This window comes from Triturus cristatus, chromosome 6 (assembly GCF_964204655.1).
Source record: "Triturus cristatus chromosome 6, aTriCri1.1, whole genome shotgun sequence".
NCBI classification, from domain to species: domain Eukaryota; kingdom Metazoa; phylum Chordata; class Amphibia; order Caudata; family Salamandridae; genus Triturus; species Triturus cristatus.
This window is the reverse complement of record NC_140589.1, coordinates 1,411,395,874-1,411,414,281: the sequence shown is the minus strand read 5'-3', so window position 1 is coordinate 1,411,414,281 and position 18,408 is coordinate 1,411,395,874. Positions and strand designations below refer to the sequence as shown.

General features: G+C 47.5%; 1 long non-coding RNA gene across 1 annotated transcript; it reads right to left on the bottom strand.

The window, feature by feature from the left end:
- Nucleotides 1-12,160: 12,160 nt before the first annotated feature.
- Nucleotides 12,161-15,494, bottom strand: LOC146821480 (uncharacterized). The gene is made up of 3 exons (XR_014962724.1): nucleotides 15,416-15,494; nucleotides 13,856-13,966; nucleotides 12,161-12,542 (listed from the first exon to the last, which is right to left on the bottom strand). It is a non-coding gene; the product is annotated as an uncharacterized LOC146821480 (long non-coding RNA).
- Nucleotides 15,495-18,408: the final 2,914 nt, after the last annotated feature.

The window sequence follows — 18,408 nt, the reverse complement described above, 5'->3', positions numbered from 1 at the left end:
CATGCATGGGCAAAGTTGAACGGATCCGTCACACACCAAGGATATGTAGATACAGCTCAGCACAACATTTAGGAAACACCCTGCAGTGAAGATGTCAGGGTCCACAGAGGAAGCAACACACCTTGGGACAATGTCACCATGCAGTAAGAGCTGAAAATGAACAAAGTTATTTTGCAAATACCTTGTTATGGCACACAGACACCAGGGTCCACCCCATGAGCAGCACACTACTACATTTCCCAGACACCTAACACATTATCCCCACCCCAAATCATGGAGCAGCACCACCAACAGCAAGTCCAGGAAAGTATAAGTGTGCAAAAGAAAACAAAAAGCTTTAATCAGCATTTGAATTGTCAATTTTTGAAATGTCTATTATTTACAAGGCCCATGGGCCAGGCCATCAGCAAAGCCCTGAGGGGGTACACATGGGGACGTGTGTCCCCTAGCTTGCCTGCACAGTTCACATGTCCATTTCATCCACAGAAGTGGGGGCATCATGTGGGGGGGGAGGACCAGGCACCGCAGGGACAGGAGGGGCAAGGGTAGGTGTTGTGGGTGCAGGGACGGAGGACTCCACCACAGGGGGTGGGGCAGCGCCAAAGGTGGAGGTGAGAAGGGCGCTGCACACGTTGGCAAGGTCCTCCAGCGTCTCCCCTGCACCCGAAGGAACCATAGGCCCCAAGGAGGGGGGGGGTCGGAGGGATGGGTTGCAGCGCTACTGGGGGAGGGTGTGGACAGGGGGGGTCTCAACTACCCTGACTGGGGACTTCCTTGACCGCTTGCGGGGTGGTGTCACCTTGGGGCTCAGGGACAGGGCGGCCATGAAGGAGTCCTTGTTTGAATCATGGCCAGGAGAGCTGAGGGGAGTGGATTTGGAGGCAGGGGGTTGTGAAGAATGTGGACTCCCACTGTGGCTGCGTGTCTTACGTTTCCCCCCCGACCCAGTAGGTGTGCCTACTTCTAGGCCTGGGCCAAAATTCCGTTCCGTTCGCGGAAATTGCGATATTTTGGCATTCTCGCGTTCCGCGGAAAGCGCGAAAATGTCAAAATTTCCGCATTCCGCAGCTTAGCGATAATTTTTTTCTTGCTCGCGCTGTAAAACAATACATTCTCGCGCGCGCGCGATCGCCTTACCTGAATCCCTGCGTTCTCCGACAAGTTTTCTTGACCCGGTCGCGTTCTCCACGAGATGTTGGATTTTGGTAGCCATTTTGCGCTGTCTCGCGAGAGTTCGCGGCCGCATTCAAGTCATTTTTCACGCGATCACGTCATTTGTCGCGCGATCACGTCTTTCTTCTCGCGATCATGCACCGCGCGAGTATGAGAAGATTGAGATCTCGAACATGTCATTCTACATCGCGAGCCAGAGAATGAGGACGCGGGCACATGAAATCGAACGCGAACAGGAGAAAGAGACCGCGAACACGTCATATCCAACGCGACAGGGACAAAGAAGAGAACGCGATCATATCGTTTTCGACACGCCGGCGGAAGTAATGTGAAGCTGGAGAACTCAACAACGTAAAATTTACAATTTGGAGAGGAATATCGGCTCTAGCAGCATGAAACCATCTGCAAATACTGATTTTGGATGAAAAGAACTCCTTACATTCACGTTTGGCTTTCCTTTTTTGTGCAAGGAGTCATTTTTTTTTACAAGGTGGAGAGAGGGAGGAAGTGACACAGATTCTCCAACTTCCTGTTCCTGTCCAGCAGGCTCCTCCCAGTGCTTTGTCCATCTCCTGCTCATTCTGCCTTTGGATTTGGAGCTGGAAAGATCACTCTTTTTGTCTGCTGCATCATTGCAATTGGATTTCAGGATTTTTGGAATAGGATATTTTACAAGTAAGTGGTTGTTGTGTTTGATTGTGGGCATTGCAGTTGTTGTGTAACTACAATTTGTTTTTGATAATTAATTATCATCATTCCTTTTTTTGTTTTTAAATTTATTTTAATTTTGTGGGTTGTAGTAGTAGGCCCGAGCTAGCCATGGGCATGGCCTCATGGGTGTGTGTGTGCATGATGAAGCAACTGTTCCTTTTGTTTTTTGAATATATTTCATTTTCAATCACATTTAGGGCATGGATGGCATTGGATTGAGTTGGGGAAGTGTGTTTTTTGGGGTGGCCTTGCTGATGTTGTTGGGCCTGGACATGTGGCTGGTGGCCATTTTGAGGCCTAGGCCTGCAAGCTTGCCTGGCCTTGTCTGCCAGCAGGCCTGCTTTCATCCACTGCTACCAGAGCAGGTAGCCACAGCTTTAGTAATCTACTGTTTTCTGTGTGCTCTGTTGAATTTAGACATCATTTAGGGCATGGATGGCATTGGATTGAGTTGGGGAAGAGTGTATTTTGGGGTGGCCTTGCTGATGTTGTTGGGGCTCGCCATGTGGCTGGTGGCCATTTTGAGGCCTAGGCCTGCAAGCTTGCCTGGCCTTGTCTGCCAACAGGCCTGCTTTCATCCACTGCTACCAGAGCAGGTAGCCACAGCTTTAGTAATCTACTGTTTTCTGTGTGCTCTGTTGAATTTAGACATCATTTTGGGCATGGATGGCATTGGATTGAGTTGGGGAAGTGTGTTTTTTGGGGTGGCCTTGCTGATGTTGTTGGGCCTGGCCATGTGGCTGGTGGCCATTTTGAGGCCTAGGCCTGCAAGCTTGCCTGGCCTTGTCTGCCAGCAGGCCTGCTTTCATCCACTGCTACCAGAGCAGGTAGCCACAGCTTTAGTAATCTACTGTTTTCTGTGTGCTCTGTTGAATTTAGACATCATTTAGGGCATGGATGGCATTGGATTGAGTTGGGGAAGTGTGTTTTTTGGGGTGGCCTTGCTGATGTTGTTGGGGCTCGCCATGTGGCTGGTGGCCATTTTGAGGCCTAGGCCTGCAAGCTTGCCTGGCCTTGTCTGCCAACAGGCCTGCTTTCATCCACTGCTACCAGAGCAGGTAGCCACAGCTTTAGTAATCTACTGTTTTCTGTGTGCTCTGTTGAATTTAGACATCATTTTGGGCATGGATGGTATTGGATTGAGTTGGGGAAGTGTGTTTTTTGGGGTGGCCTTGCTGATGTTGTTGGGCCTGGCCATGTGGCTGGTGGCCATTTTGAGGCCTAGGCCTGCAAGCTTGCCTGGCCTTGTCTGCCAGCAGGCCTGCTTTCATCCACTGCTACCAGAGCAGGTAGCCACAGCTTTAGTAATCTACTGTTTTCTTTGTGCTCTGTTGAATTTAGACATCATTTAGGGCATGGATGGCATTGGATTGAGTTGGGGAAGTGTGTTTTTTGGGGTGGCCTTGCTGATGTTGTTGGGGCTCGCCATGTGGCTGGTGGCCATTTTGAGGCCTAGGCCTGCAAGCTTTTCCTGGCCTTGTCTGCCAACAGGCCTGCTTTCATCCACTGCTACCAGAGCAGGTAGCCACAGCTTTAGTAATCTACTGTTTTCTGTGTGCTTTGTTGAATTTAGACATCATTTTGGGCATGGATGGCATTGGATTGAGTTGGGGAAGTGTGTTTTTTGGGGTGGCCTTGCTGATGTTGTTGGGCCTGGCCATGTGGCTGGTGGCCATTTTGAGGCCTAGGCCTGCAAGCTTGCCTGGCCTTGTCTGCCAGCAGGCCTGCTTTCATCCACTGCTACCAGAGCAGGTAGCCACAGCTTTAGTAATCTACTGTTTTCTGTGTGCTCTGTTGAATTTAGACATCATTTAGGGCATGGATAGCATTGGATTGAGTTGGGGAAGTGTGTTTTTTGGGGTGGCCTTGCTGATGTTGTTGGGGCTCGCCATGTGGCTGGTGGCCATTTTGAGGCCTAGGCCTGCAAGCTTGCCTGGCCTTGTCTGCCAACAGGCCTGCTTTCATCCACTGCTACCAGAGCAGGTAGCCACAGCTTTAGTAATCTACTGTTTTCTGTGTGCTCTGTTGAATTTAGACATCATTTTGGGCATGGATGGCATTGGATTGAGTTGGGGAAGTGTGTTTTTTGGGGTGGCCTTGCTGATGTTGTTGGGCCTGGCCATGTGGCTGGTGGCCATTTTGAGGCCTAGGCCTGCAAGCTTGCCTGGCCTTGTCTGCCAGCAGGCCTGCTTTCATCCACTGCTACCAGAGCAGGTAGCCACAGCTTTAGTAATCTACTGTTTTCTGTGTGCTCTGTTGAATTTAGACATCATTTAGGGCATGGATGGCATTGGATTGAGTTGGGGAAGTGTGTTTTTTTGGGGTGGCCTTGCTGATGTTGTTGGGCCTGGCCATGTGGCTGGTGGCCATTTTGAGGCCTAGGCCTGCAAGCTTGCCTGGCCATGTCTGCCAGCAGGCCTGCTTTCATCCACTGCTACCAGAGCAGGTAGCCACAGCTTTAGTAATCTACTGTTTTCTGTGTGCTCTGTTGAATTTAGACATCATTTAGGGCATGGATGGCATTGGATTGAGTTGGGGAAGTGTGTTTTTTGGGGTGGCCTTGCTGATGTTGTTGGGGCTCGCCATGTGGCTGGTGGCCATTTTGAGGCCTAGGCCTGCAAGCTTGCCTGGCCTTGTCTGCCAGCAGGCCTGCTTTCATCCACTGCTACCAGAGCAGGTAGCCACAGCTTTATTGATCAAGTGTTTTCTATGTGATCTGTTGAATTTTTAGACATCACCTTCCTGAGAGTGTAGTGTGGCTGTACACAGTACTAGTAGTATAACATAGCTCTAGTTAAAAAAAATTCATAAATGGCTAGACTATCTTTTGTTTGCACTAGTACAGTACTAAGTAACTGAACCACAAAAACAAATGCAACATTTCACTGATGTTCTTCTCCTGTCTTCTTTGCTTTTAGGTGCACAAAAGACAGAGTAGGAGGTGTCATCGGCATCACCTGGCTACCCGTTGTACTGCCAGCCAGACAGAAGTCCTGCTGCGCATCACGCCCACGTGTGACCAGAACTTGTTGTGCATCTGCCTCCTGCCTGACGTCGGAATAAGATGGCCCCAAAGAAAGGTACCAGGTCCAGTACCAAGAAAGTTGCTGGTGAGAAGAAGGAACAGAAAAAGGAAGTGCCATTAACCACAACTGGTGGTGTGCCGGCCAAGGTTTTTTTTGGCACCAAAGCGTTGTCCGGAAACCAAGCTGGGAGCAGCACAGCGGTCCAGCAACCCCACCAACCTAGGCCCAAGGGCTTTACTGTCGCAGAGGTAGCCAGTCTACTAACGGGCAGCGATGTTGAAGAAATGTCATTACCGCAAAGTAGTACACAATCAAGTTCAACGCAGGCGCAAACTCAGCAGATCAGTGTGCAGCCGCCGCAACAAGAACAGCAGCAGCAGCCGCCGCAACAAGAACAGCAGCAGCAGCCGCCGCAACAAGAACAGCAGCAGCAGCCGCCGCAACAAGAACAGCAGCAGCAGCCGCCACAACCAGAACAGCAGCAGCAGCCGCCGCAACCAGAACAGCAGCAGCAGCCGCCGCAACCAGAACAGCAGCAGCAGCCGCCGCAACCAGAACAGCAGCAGCAGCAGCCGCCGCAACCAGAACAGCAGCAGCAGCCGCCGCAACCAGAACAGCAGCAGCCGCCGCAACCAGAACAGCAGCAGCCGCCACAACAGCCCACCATAGTAGTTGTTGCTCCTGACGTAGGGGCATTTCAGGAAATCGAGCTTCCTGCAGACAAAGCGGAGCGAAGTCAAACCACTGTTTCAGAACATCTATTGTCTTCCAGACCACCAGCAAGGAAAAGGAGGCTTAGTCCATCATCTTCTTCTTCAAGCCCCGCTTCTGATGATCGTGATGACACTTGGGTCCCACCAGCTCGGTCTGAGAGTGAAGTACGCCACAAGACATTGCTTCTGAAAAGGAAGGTCCCAGAAAAACTTAGAGTTATGGAGGTAGATGTAGAAGAGGGGGGTGATGATGTTGATGAAGACGAGCCAGTCATCACGCACATTACTCCCGCCCCAAAGGGATTGGAGACCGACATTCTAACCCTATCCAGAAAGGCTGCTACTGAGCGGGATGTAGCACGGATCTCACCAACACAGGTTACACCACCACTACCTCCAGCTGCCATATTTTCCAAGGCCCGGCAGGGACCTACATCCAGCTCAACCACCTCAGTAGGAAGTGGTAGTAAAAGTCACAGTGTAGGTGGACAGGGTCACATATTTTCAAGCACCCCCTCAAGTTCATCTGGTGTTGAAAGTGGCACATCCAGCAGTGCCAGAAAGTTCTCCTCCCCAGTTTGGGACTTCTTTTCAGCGCCAAGGAGGAGAACGTTGCTATATGCGCAATTTGTCGGCAAGGTGTTCGGCGTGGTAAGCTTGGTACAAACTATGGTACCGGAGGACAAGCAAGTCATCTCAGAATACACCACACTATTGTGTGGGAGGATCACCTACTTAAGTTAAAAGAAAGTAGGAAAACTAAACCCTTTGAAGTTGGTCAGGAATCAGGGAGCGATATTATTGTGGTGGCAGGTGAAGAACAGGGAGGCATTTCTAGCCTTGTCTCCAGTAGTGCAGTCACTGCAGTGGTAACGCCCACATCCTCCTCAGTAACATCAGAGTGGCACCGCAGTAAGAGCCATACTCAGAGTGTGGGTGAGACACCAAGGCGACCGGCGAGTACCTCAATGAGACAATCTGTGTCGTTGAGCCTTAGTGGGTTAATGGCACCACTAAGGAAAGTAAGCCAGCCTACCATTGACAGCATGTTTAGGTTGGAGGGGCAGTTCCAACGCAACCACCCAACGGCACGATTGTACAATGCGAAGCTGGCTAAAATGTTAGCGCTGGACCTTCTTCCTTTTTCATTTGTGGAAGGGGTGGGTTTCCTTGAATTTGTGTCTGCCATCTGCCCGAAATGGAAAGTTCCAAGCCGGTCCTATTTCGCAAGAATTGCTGTTCCGGCACTACATCATGATGTGCTGGAATTGGTTGGACAAGCTTTGCAGAAGAGTGCTGTGCACAATATCCACCTGACAACAGACATGTGGACCAGTTGCCAAGCCACAGATTACATGTGTATCACTGCACACTGGATCTCTTTTGTGGGGGTTAAAGATCAACTATCTGCACGAGGTGTTGTTGACACAGCTGCGATTTTTGAAGGTACTCGGAAACATGCAACTGTAGCCATGTTCGCCATGGAGAAATCTCATACGGCTGAAAACATTTTAGAAGAGTTTCGCACCAAGGTTTTGGAATTGCTGCAGCCCAGAGGGCTTGGTATTGGTTTTGTTGCCACAGACAATGGCAGTAATGTACTTAAGGCCATGGAACTTGGTTCCTATTTCAGGGTTCCGTGTTTGGCACACTGCATAAACATTATAGTGCAAGACTTTCTGAAAAAAGAACCCATAGTAAGCAATTTACTGTCCATCTGCCGAAGAATATGCACTCATTTCAGCCATTCTTTTAAAGCTCGGAAGCAGCTGAGGATCATCCAACGTGACCGTAGGATGCCAGTCAAGGCACTCATCCAGGAGGTGGCAACACGTTGGAACTCAACGTATTACATGCTTGATCGTCTGTACGAACAGCACAGGTCACTCAATGATTATGTCTGGTACAGAAGCAGTGATGCTAGTGTTAAAGGCATGACCCTTCAGAGGGAGCAATGGACCCTAATTCAATGCCTCACTGAGATGCTGTCTCCTTTTGAGGTCTTCACACGTGAAGTCAGCAAGGAGGACTGTACAATGGGCCAAGCTATCCCATTGTTGCAAATGCTAGAGCATGAGCTGAATAATGTGTCTGAATCCTACAAAGGTGTAGAGGACAGAAGGCAAGCCCATGACTTGGTGGAGAGCTTATCCAGGCGCTTATCAGAAAATGTAAGGATACAAAATAAAATTTTGTCACAAGAACATTACATTTGTGCCACAATTCTGGATCCACGTGCAAAATTAGGACTATTCCGTTCTTTTTCCGACACTGATGTTGCCCGCTACAAAAGTTGTATAGCTGAAGCAGCCATCAAGTTTGAAAACGAAGGGCTGCTAATTAAAAGCCTGCCACATCAACCCACAACAAGTACTGATACTGAAGCAGGCCATGCAGAATCAAGTGCAACTTCGTCGGCTGAGGGCAGTGCGGTTGGCTCACAATCGCAACACTCACCATCACCATCGACTACAAAAACAATAACTGGATCATTCGGCCGAGTACAATCATTATCAGATTGGTATGTAAAGATGGGCCTTAAGCACAGTGCTGATGCACAGAAAAAACAGCACAAAAGCTTACCAGCAGCAACCCTGAACATTGAGCGGATGGTCCAGGCCTATCTGGACGACCCAACAGAGGTGTACGTTGATCAAAACCCAGTGCAGTATTGGCATAGGAAAAGGTCTGAATGGCCACAGCTCAGCAGGCTGGCGATAAGCTATCTGGCTTGCCCTGTCGCAAGTGTCTCTTCTGAACGTGTTTTCAGTGCTGCAGGTTCCATTGTAACCTTGAGAAGGACCAGTCTATCTCCCAAAAACGTGGAGAGGTTAACAATGATCAAAATGAATCAGCACTTCATACCACCGAATTACACAATGCATGAATCAACAGAGGAAGATGAGGACAGCGGCTCAGGTGACGGAAGTATTGTGTCAGATGATTACCTACTACTGGAAGATCCCCCAGAGTTTGAGGACGAGCTATACTTCCCTGACAATTAGGCTCGCACTTACTGTCTTCCTCCCCTTTTTCCCCCTTTGTTTGTGTCTGTTGTTCCGGTTATAAACTTGTGAATCGCAACCAATGCATTATCACCGTCTTCTAATCTTCTAATTTAAGATACAAGTTTCAGGTGTCTGCCATTTGACACTACAGTCCTCAGAATCCAGCTCCTCCGCTCGATCATACTGCATCTCCTGGTCAATTCCATTTCCCTCATGAATGATGATTGGATGATGGTAACAACAAATTCAAACTTTCCTCGTCCTTCCAAAACAAGTGGACCATGAATCTGATGACTTCTATAGCTATCCTCCTTCAGAGCCGAGAGAGACTGGCCATTAACTGAAAATAAGATGCAACAGGTAATGATTGATGCCATGCATTGTCCGCAGAAAAGCAGACTGAGTGATGTAGATTTTGTTGTGTGTGTTGCGCATGAATGAATTGATGTAATTGTGCACTGCCACTAATCAACATTCTACAGAACACACTAATTTTCCTCTTCTGGCAAACAAGAAATGTGTACTTCTCCTGCATCTTGGTGATACATTGCTTTTAATTCAATACAGGAAGGGGACTCACTCAATCTGCGCAATGCAAATGACTGTGACTTAACAGCACCGTCCATCATGATGATGGCGAAAGAGACGGCCTGCAGCGTTAACGAGATGAGATGCAACAGGTAATGATTGATGCCATGCATTGGCCGCAGAATAGCAGACTGAATGATGTAGATTTTGTGGTGTGTTGCGCATGAATTGATGTAATTGTGCACTGCCACTAATCAACTTTCTACAGAACACACTAGTAATTACTAATTTTCCCCTTCTGGCAAACAAGAAATGTGTACTTCTCTCCTGCATCTTGGTGATACATTGCTTTTAATTCAATACAGGAAGGGGACTCACTCAATCTGCGCAATGCAAATGACTGTGACTTAACAGCACCGTCCATCATGATGATGGCGAAAGAGACGGCCTGCAGCGTTAACGAGATGAGATGCAACAGGTAATGATTGATGCCATGCATTGGCCGCAGAATAGCAGACTGAATGATGTAGATTTTGTGGTGTGTTGCGCATGAATTGATGTAATTGTGCACTGCCACTAATCAACTTTCTACAGAACACACTAGTAATTACTAATTTTCCTCTTCTGGCAAACAAGAAATGTGTACTTCTCCTGCATCTTGGTGATACATTGCTTTTAATTCAATACAGGAAGGGGACTCACTCAATCTGCGCAATGCAAATGACTGTGACTTAACAGCACCGTCCGTCATGATGATGGCGAAAGAGACGGCCCATTAACTTAAGATGAGAAGTAACAGGTAATAAATGATGATAATTAATGGCATGCATTGGACACCTGACTCTGAGCTATTGGTCTTTGTGTTTGCGTTGTTTGTTGTGCACAAAGTGATGTCAAAGTGTACTAGTGTTAATCTATCTTTCTGTACACAATAAAGAATGACTCAAGTCAGTAATATTTATATTTCTACTCTTGTTGTGTTATAAAAATTACACTTGTACTGCAGGCCGATCTTCAGTCAGTAGAAGTATCAGAGCTGATGATGAAGTCAGGAGGATGTTTCATGAGTGGCATAAAACGGAAAAGCCTAAAGGTAAACACGTGAACCACAACCACAGCACACCCAAATGTCTGTGTAGAAGTTGAATAGAGTGTAGCGGTGGGATGACTGCAGTGCATTGATTTTACTAACTTTAAATGTAAAATGCTATGTCTGGAATGGATAATGTGCTTTGCGTTTGTCCAACTCTTTGAGAGAAAAAAAAAAAGGACTCTAAAGTGTTAACGTAGGATGTGCTAATGGTAAGCACTGTGGGCCTGATCTCTCCTGTTACTGTTGAAGGTCTATGCTGGAAACAGACTACAGTAGAGATGATGCATATGCATACATGCCACCTCGGAAAGTGTTCTTGTTGCACTACACCATCACTTGTGCATTTGTTTTCACTTTCTTTCTGAATATCCCCTTTGGTTTTCAATCTAAAATTACAGGCCGGGCCTTGTCCAAAACTTTGTAAAACATTACAATGCATATTAATTACCTTACCAATCAATCACCTTTTTATTCCAGCTGGGCAGTGGCGAGTGGTGAGGCGACACACCCAAGATTGATGGACGAGAGGAGCAAGAGGAATGCCGAGATGCAAAAAACCAGTCCACATTTTTGACCAGGATAAGACAGTAACAGTATCCACTTTTCACTTCTTTTAAATAATTTGATTAATATCTTGTATACATTCTTTACAACAGTGTGTTCTTGGAGTTGTTATTATCAATCATCATTACGTTTGCTCTGTGTTTACGATTCTTCACTACCAATATTTTAAATTTCTATTTGCTATCTGTTAAAGTATTAAGGCCGGAACAGAACAAGAAATAGAAGTGTATGTAATCCGGGTCTCATCATGCATGCATTTCCTTTTTTATACCTTAACATATGGAATGGATATGGTATGGTAGTCTTCAATGATTGTCGTTTGTTTGTCTATGTATGCATACTGTTTTTCTATGTCAAACCTTTCCCAAAATCCCCCTTCCCATCCAATCAACGGACCCTAACCCTCTTCCCCCGGGCTGTGTGACTTATTGTCGAGGTGTAACTAAATTAAATGTACACCAATACTTAATCACACACTTGCTGGGGCGGATGTGGTGAAAGCAACACTACTTCAATTTCAATGCAGAGCGATGATCTTCTTATTTCACAGGTTATTTTATTTAACAAAGGAACATATACCTCAGCATGAATTGCCGGCATTGATTGGATTTGTTTGTTGTCATTCCTCATATACAGCACTAACTGTTAGAATGTAGGCATAGCCAAGTCGACAAAACTATAGTTTGTAACTCTGTCTAGTAGGCTATCCTCATAATAACCAGCATTCAGTTTTTTTGTCAAATATTTGAGCATATAATTGTTGCTCGGTAAATTCTGTGATGTACTTCATTCAACTACTCCTCTAACAGTCTCTCAAAGGCGATTGACTATCTCCTTTTCTTTTTTTGGAAATGCTGCCACCCTGCCAGTGTATACTACTACTACTATACTACCACCACCACCCCAATCATGGCATGTATGAAAAAGGAAACCATCTTCACCATGCAGCCAGTGCTGTGCCACAGTTGGACATAAACATCAAGCACCGGTAAGAGAGAAGTTTGGGGGAGGCAGAATCAATAATGGACATGTTGTCAATGATGTCAGTTTCAAACACCACTCCAAAGAATGCATAGTAGGACCAGTCAATGAGTGAGGTGTGTCGCATCTATCTGTTTGTGTCTTATACAGTCAGCAAATTATTGAAATCAAACACACGCTATGGGCGGCCATGCACCAGCAAAGAAACAGTGTGATGTAAAACAGTTACCCCACCTACAAAACATTAACAACATTGCATGTAACATAGAAAAATATATTTAATTGACCCTAACAAATAAACTAAACCCACAAAAGCTAACCCACCCACCTCCCTAACCCCAACGACTGTCCATAGAAATAGAGAACGCCCAAACGAGTGAAGAACGAACAGGAATTAAAAAAGGGGCAGTGACAGGGACTAACTGGTGGGGCGGGACTGGAGGAGGACACGAATCTGGTCCTCTAAATGGGCGACGCGGCGTCTAAGGCCGCGGCAGTTGCAGCCACAGTGGGGGGGGGGCACCGGAGATGGCACGGTGGCGGCGGGCAGCCGCCAGACGGTGGCGCCGTACCGCTGGAGGGCGGTGGCTGGGGCCCGGGGCACTGGAGGAGGCTTGAATTGCTGCTGCAGTCTCCTCCTCCTCCTCGGCTAGGACCACCAGCCGCCGGTATTCATGCTGGATTGCCTCCAGCTTCCGGCGCCGTGCCTTGGCGGCCAACTCCTTCCGGTTGATTTTCGGAGTAGCTGTGTATCAAAAAGAAAAAAACAAGACAATTGTAAAATATAGTCTTAATAAAACAGTAGGACAAGGTAATTATTAGGGGTGGGCGGAATTTGCGTAATCGCGTTACGCAAATCTCCGCGAAACGGTAAAAAATCTCCGCGAACACGCAGAAATTCCGCGAACACGCGGAATTGCTTGTTCGCGATACTTTTTTCCTGTTCGCGATCGCTGTTTGCGTGCTCGGGGTGAAATATCTCGCGAACACGCATATTGAGAACGCGAACAAGCAAAAAATTTCGCGAAGTCGCGGAACGCAGATTTTTGGGTAATTTCGCGTTCTCCGCGGAACGCGAAATTACGCAATATCCGCAAATTCCGCAAACGGAACGGAATTTACCGCCCAGGCCTAGTAATTATTTACACACATAGTGGCATGGTAGAGTAGCACTATAAAATAAAGCACAGTAGTACATAACATTTTAAATGTCGCCCGTCCTTCTTCCTTCCACCTGTCTTACACTTTTTAGTTGAACAGTGCACCAGGTGCTCTTCTCCATAAAACTTTCAAAGCGGAGTTGAAATCAGATAGATGAGGCCATTGGTTACTCAATACTCTGGCTCCTAGTCCTATACCAATTAAAGGGAATTCTAGTCTTCTAGTTCACTCTTCAAACGTCCCCAAGAACTCATACTTACTTATGACATCGGATAGCAGGCGGACTTTGTCCGCCCGCCATCCGACTGCTAAAAAAGGGTGGGGGTCCCGTGGGGACAATTAATTAGGATGATGCGCCCGGCACAGTGGCGGGCGCACCCTGTTATTTTAAATTTAAATTCTGGTTGGCTTTGCTGAAAGCAATGCTAAAATGTTGTGCTGCTTTTCCAAGCACAACATGACGGGCCTCGCACGGAGCCTGTCACGTTTTGCTTTGAAAGTCGGGGGGGTACCATAGCATCGGTAGGTACCCTCCATGGGGGCCCCCAAGCATACTCTGCAATGTGTGCATGCCTTTCCGTGGCGGACGGTAATGCCGCCACGCAAAGGCATTCCAAAATGCAGATTATATGGCTGCCGGTGTGGTGAGAGAGACACCACCGCCATATTGAACCCTTTTCCGCCTAGACATGTCTGAATATTTTCTACAGGGATGGCGGGAGGTTTGCCCCTGCTGTGACGGCAGTGAATTCCAGCCAGCCCAGCGGGGGCAATACGCCCACCATCCTAATGGGGCCCTAATTCACAACTTTACAGTATACATATACATACAGTACACCTTTGCAGTGAGTGTGCTGTCAAGTTCAACAATAGTTAAAGATTATGAATCTAACTTACCACCGCCTGCCACTGGTGCTGCCACTCCCCCTCCGTTGCTATCTGCAACTGCCGCATCCTCGCCCTCTGCGTCGCCTTCGCTGGCCCCAGCAATGGTGGTCGGTAGTGCGCCTAGAAAACATTACACATTTATTAGGCAACATATACACCTCCCCCCTATTGATCAGTAGCAAGGTTGAAAAATGAGTTAATACTAACATAAATCACTAGTACAAATCAGGTAGTAGTAGAGTAGACACTAAGTTATATGATCATTGTAGCATTTGCTTGATTAGCCCTAGCCATGCACATGTGACGTTACCTTTACCTTGCAGCTTCTTAAGACACCTTTGAGCCCACATGACCTGCCTCACACTGCTACTGTCTAGTCTACGCGCTGCGTACAGGCGGTCAACAAACATTAACAAGCCACTTTTTTAGGAAGAACTGGTGTACTACTGTTACTGTTAGTCCATATTGCTTATCCATAGATGCTACACTTTTTGGCACGGCTGAGAAATGCTTGCAAGTTGCAATAAACTAACGCACACCATTTCTTTTTTCGCATTACAGACGCAAGATTCGCTTCTACGAACCAGAGCTTCTGAACGATGCACCAACTACCAGTACTAGGTTCTTCTGAGGTGAGGGGTCCCTTCACTCACATCTTCATTTATAAATGTATATAAACTAAATTGCTATGGGATGGTGGTGCTGCCTTCCACCACTTCAGTTATCATGATTTAATTCCCAACTGTATAAGTGTAACAATGTATATTGTTTTAATGTTATTGATTTGCCGGTTGGTGCTGCTAAGAAAACAGTGTACAGACCTTCTCAAATCGAAATAAAAATTTTAAACTTACATAGACTTTGTGGTATTTGGTGTGGAGTGGACTAACTTACACGATTGAGCAAATTAAAGTAAGGGTGTGCATGTGAATTGCTTCCACGACAGAGGTTGGGTGTGTTAATGTTCTGGGTTGTCTACTTGTTGGTTATCTTGGGGGGAGGGTTCCGAGACCTAATAGGTATGACAAGACAGTACTATAGTCAAGCAGTGGAATTGTGGTGGGTGCGGAATTTCTGATTGAGGTGTGCAAGGAAGGTCCAACCTTCCATCACCAACATCCTATTTTCTGGTGCAAATGTATGTGCAAGATCCCTACAACAGTTGTATGTCCTATAAGGTATCATATCAAAATATTAAGAAATCTGGTAGGGCTGTTGCTGTGAATTTTCAAAGCCTAAACATCAACAAGAGTAAAAAGTAGTACAAGACAACGACCCAACGGATTGTATGAGCTACTGGTGAATATGAGATTTATATTACAACCTTTCACAAAGAGTGGCACTGGCCAACTGGGCAAGACTAGCTACTACAGTACAGACAGACAGACTGATAGTATGTAGTAGTACTCAGTCATCATAGCGGAGGCAGGGATAAGCTTTTTGAAACCGTACAGATCGAAGGATAATTGGTGGTAAAAAAATAGCATTTGGAAACACACTATAGTTCGGGAGAAATGGGGCAGTAAAAGTTATGGAATAAGAAATATTATTAAAAACAAGAAGACTTACTGGGGCCAGCAGAGGAGCCCTCAGCGGTGTCCTCCTCGTGGTGTTCCTGTCCCGCCGACTGCCCAGTCCCTGCCCGTCTGCCCCTGGGTGCTGATGAACAGGAAAGATATAAGAAAGAGACAAACATTGATGGATGGTGTCAACTTAAGCAAATACAATATTTTTCAACAACGGTCAAAAAACACTTATGTAAACAATTGCAATAACTACATTGACCGATCTCATCTGGTCAACATGTAATATCGGGGGATTCGCAGTTCGACTACTTAAGTTACTATTTATCAACAGTAATCCATTCTTCCATTCTGATTCCAGAAAACTAAGTTACAAGTAAGCCTAAGTATTAGTACAACGTACCACCCAACCTAGCCCACCTATTCCAGGCATGCCAATTGTACATTAAGTATGCATTTCGACTGTATTCCTCAACAATGTGTATGATCCAATCATGGAGGACACATGAACATGACTAAATTTTTTGTATACACCAAATTTTGGTTTGATTGATGCTGATCTGCTACTGCTAAGTAACTGCAAAGCCTACCTCCACTCATTGAACAAACTAGAAAGGTTCTAAAGACTGGCGTACTAGCAGCACGTCACGTAACTGAGTGAGGGGGGCATCACGCATACCACTAACCAATTAGAAGCTCATACAAAGTACCTAAACCTATGTATCAATCCGCCCCTATCTATTAGTGACAGGACAAAGTAAGGAGTGGACGTGAGTCACTGTAGCATTACGTAACTTAATTTCTCTAAAATAAACTCGTAAAGAATCACGCTAAGCAAGCGCAAACGCAAAGCTGCAAACAAGTAAGATTAGTAGTAGCGCAGAAGAGCACCTGTGTCATAATCACAGAAGACTTTTAAACGTTATTAACCTGGAATGTATTGCAAGCAGCAACATTCTAGCTGGTTGGAAGGAAAAAAAGATATTCGCAATATATAACATAGAGCAGAAGAACAGACACAAAGTTGTAATAATTAAATAGGTACTCACCAAGCCCCGGGACCTCCACTCCTAGCAGGTCCAGCAGGTCCTGCTCACGGTCCAGGATGTCGGACCACCGGTGCGTCAGCTGTGCCTGGGTGCGCCGGACCCCAGAGATGCGCGACACTGCCCGGCGCACCTTCCCCCACCGCTGCCGACGCTCCCGGAGGCCGTACCCGGACCCAGGCCTGCCACCTGCTGCCAGGGTTGAGGGGAGGTGGCGCTGCACAAAGAAAATTAGTGCAGCCAACTCCGCCTCCCCAAATAAGGCCCGTGCATGCACCCCTTGTGGGCGCCGCCTTCCGCAAGGAAGGCGGTCGCGGCTCTGGCTGCGCCGGCGAACAGCCCTGCCCTTGGACATGGTTCTGGGGACGGGGCGGGAAAGAAAAGGTAAAATAAATAAAGGAGTAAAGGAAATAAATAGCGGGCAATACAAAGAGAAAAAGTAGCTAAAAAACAAAAAAAAAGTACACAAAAACCAAAAATATAGAGGCAGGAAAATAGTTAGAGAAATAATAAGTAATAAAGATCCAAAAAAAGTGGCTATAAACAAAGGATTGAAAAGATTTAGGGAGGATTGAAAATCAGGCCCCAGAACCATGCAATAGAGTGGAAAACAAGATGGCCGCGCCCGTTGCGACCACGTGCGCAAGTTCGCGCGATATTTTCTCCCTGAGCAAGCAAAAAGCAACGCGATCAAGTAAAAGCGATCGCCAACAGGAAATATCGACCGCGAACATGCATTGCGTGACCCGGAACAGGAAGTAAACAACGCCAGAGGGCGGGACAAGTGAAAACAAGATGGCCGCGCCCGTGAGCGACCGCATGGGTAAGTTGGCGACCCGCGAACACGCAAAAAATACCGCGAACAGGCGGCAAAAAACTTCCGCATCTTCGCGATATTTCCGGCGTGTTTGCGGAGATTTTCTGCATTCTCGCGATAATTTGCGGAGGTTAATTCCGCAAATTCCGCCCACCCCTACCTACTTCACCCCGTGTGTGGGTGACTAGGCCTGGGCGGTAAATTCCGTTCCGTTCGCGGAATTTGCGGAATTTGGGTAATTTCGCGTTCCGCGGAGAACGCGAAATTGCCCAAAAATCTGCGTTCCGCGACTTCGCGAAATTTTTTGCTTGTTCGCGTTCTCAATATGCGTGTTCGCGAGATATTTCACCCCGAGCACGCAAACAGCGATCGCGAACAGGAAAAAAGTATCGCGAACAAGCAATTCCACGTGTTCGCGGAATTTCTGCGTGTTCGTGGAGATTTTTACCATTTCGCGGAGATTTGCGTAACGCGATTACGCAAATTCCGCCCACCCCTATGCGTGACAGGAGGTGTGCGTTTGGGCTTCCCTGGTGGTGTGGTGCCTGTGTCTGGTGGGGTGCGTGCATGGGTACGTCTGGGTGTGCTTGGGACAGGCATGGGAGTGGGAAGTGTGGATGGTGCAGGGGTAGTGGGGGGGACGTAGTGCTGCAGGAGACCCACTGCTGCAGTCAGTGTCGAGTCTATGGATCTCAGCAACTGGCGTTGGTCAGACTGCGCAGCTGAGATACCCTCCAGGTATGCCTCCATCTGGGTGATCACTCTGGTGTGGCCATGGAGGACATTCAGAATCGCAGTCTGACCAACCTGCAACTAGCGCAGGATGTCCACAGACTCGGCATTTGAGGCAGCAGTGGAGACAGGGGCAGGGGGCGCGGTGCCTGGCAAGAAGGAGACACGTGGTGACCTAGCACGGCGGGAAGGGACCAGAGCAAGTGGGAGGCCGGTGATGGGAACAGAGGGGGCGGGTAGAGATTGTGTGCTGCTTTCAGCTGTGGGAGCAGCCTCCGCCCCCTCTGGGAGCTCAGCCTCGGACCCGTCTGCGTCATAGTCGGAGGTGTAACTGGACAGGTCCTCCGCCTCACTCCCCTCGGCCTCCGTGCCACTCGATGTGCCAGACAATATAGCACTGCTGCCACTAGTGCTTGGTCCCTCCTCACGCTCCGTGCCAGTGTC